Source organism: Apteryx rowi, unplaced genomic scaffold (assembly GCF_003343035.1).
Source record: "Apteryx rowi isolate R43461 unplaced genomic scaffold, aptRow1 scaffold_21, whole genome shotgun sequence".
In the NCBI taxonomy this organism is placed as follows: Eukaryota; Metazoa; Chordata; class Aves; order Apterygiformes; family Apterygidae; genus Apteryx; species Apteryx rowi.
The window spans coordinates 5,005,992-5,008,226 of NW_020448419.1; positions in this window are offsets into that span (position 1 = coordinate 5,005,992).

Sequence of the window (2,235 nt, forward strand, 5' to 3'; positions counted from 1 at the left end):
CAGGTGAATTTACTTATGGTGGAGTAGAAGAGCTTTAAAAGTGGTGATGGTGGTGGATCTGCTGTACTGTGAGGATCTGATAGGAGTCAAATGGTAACAGAAACCTGAACCAGAAACTGGAGATGCTGTTCTGGTTCCCTTTGCCAAGCCAGTTTTCAGCAGGCAGTTCACTAAGGCTGGCCAAGCAGCAAGGTTGGCTGCCCAGCTCGGGTCACCTCAGTGCTTCCATCCCAGGTCCGGCCCTGTGCCATGGAACCATCTCCCCCTCTCCAAAGGTGTGTGCTTAATGCAGCACAGGTCAAAATCAGGGCTGCTGACTTGCTCCGGATGGGACCTGCTCATGCTGCTTAAAACATGCACAAACACATAGACACCTTGCAGCAGCACCTTATAGCTTTTGACCAAAGCTATAACTATGCCCTAGAATGAATTATGCAGTTGTTGCTGCCACTGAATACCTGTATGTGGAAAAGCAGGCTTTCATACCAAATGGAAGAAACTAACTGTGATATTTGCCAGGGAATTCTTCTAGCCTATTTTTCACATGAAGCCCCCACTGCCTTTTAAGGAGAGATGCATGTGCCAAAATGTTGCTGCACTTGGTTCTGTAACTTTTTGATACACTATGTTAAATTATTACCAGAACATGTTTTTTTTCCCCCCCTATGTGATCACAAATTCAGGTTGCAAAATAATTTTTGCTAAATCAAAGGGCTTCTTTCCACCCTTTCCCATCTAAATTGCCTAAGTTGCAAAAGGGGCTTCTACCTTCAGTCAGGAAAATAGGATGGAAAATTACAGTGGTTATCTGGAGTTAAACACGCTGTTTAAATTCACTTCAAACAATGAATATTTTGTTAGCTTCCCAAGTCCTAATTAAATCATCATTTACACTATAATTTAAGGCATGTACTCTGCTGGTAAAAATCCATAATAGTTATAAAATGTATATATACTTATTGTTGCTGGTTAGTTTCTTATCTATTTTAATGGGTAAAATATTAAAATGGGAAAGCAAAGTACTGATTATCTAGATATGCATAATTTTACATTGCTAAGGTAACTGTTAAAATAACATGATGTAGGTAAATGAATGTTCATGAGACTCTAAAGCTAGTACACCATGTTGATTCCAGAAACAATTGCTGCTTCAAAAAGAAAAATCTGGAGCTTCAAATAAAAGGCTTTTGCTATGCTTTTAAAAATAAATGCTAGCAACTTGTTTTAATTTCCCATGTGGTTAGATGCCCAAGCATTATGGGAAATCCCTTATTTATGAAGATCTCGGATAAACCTGGGCACTGATCCTGGAAACACTTCTATTCATGTAGATTATTTCTCCAGTGGCTCAAAAATTAAAGTACTCTGCCTTCCTTTTTTTGAACTCTGCAGTCCTACAAGCATGAGTAAGAGCAACTCATGTAAGGAAGGATGTACGGAATTAATCCCTTGTTCTGTGATTGAGTTCATTTAAAAAAAGTCTGAGGGGGAAGAGTAGCTTAATCTCCATGTAGCCTGTTGCTGATGTCAGGATGAAAACGTGGAAGTTTGCTGCCAAAGCAGTTATTCCCTTAGGACTCTTTTTTGTTGTTGCTTAAAGGTGGGAGCAGTGAGACTAAACAAATGAATATACTTTCTTTTTAAATATGGAAAAATGGAAAAATATTAAATCACTTCAACTTTCCAGATAAAGCTGTTGTCAAAAGGAAATGGCAAATTCTTATTCTCACAAATAAATATCCATGTAAGGGGGGAGGGGAGGAATCCGTTTTCTAGACGACAATTCCTTAACTGGCTGGACACGACAAGCCAAGCGAGCGGTTCTGTCTGGGGCACTAATATGACAGAAGTAAGCGGCGAGTTTGCCTGCCCGGTCGTTCCCGGAGCGCTCCTGTTCTCCGGGGCTCCGGCCGGTGGCGGCAGCGGTTCCCGACGGCAGGAGCGCTGCTCCGGCTGAGGCCGCGGCCCCCTGCCCTTCCCGCCTGCCGCGTGGGCTGAGGGGCAGGGGGGTGATGGTGCTGCCCCACGCTGAGGGGGGGGGAAAACGCTGCAAGGGACACCCCCCCCCGCACCCCTCCCCAGCTTCCCCCACGCACATGTCCTATCCCCGGGCTCTCCCTGCCCTGCGCCCTGCTCCTCCTGTGTAGCCCCCTTTGCTCCCCCCCTGGACCCCGTCCCCTCCCCCTATGCACCCCCTCACGTGATCCCCATCCGCCCCTGTCCCCATGCACCCCC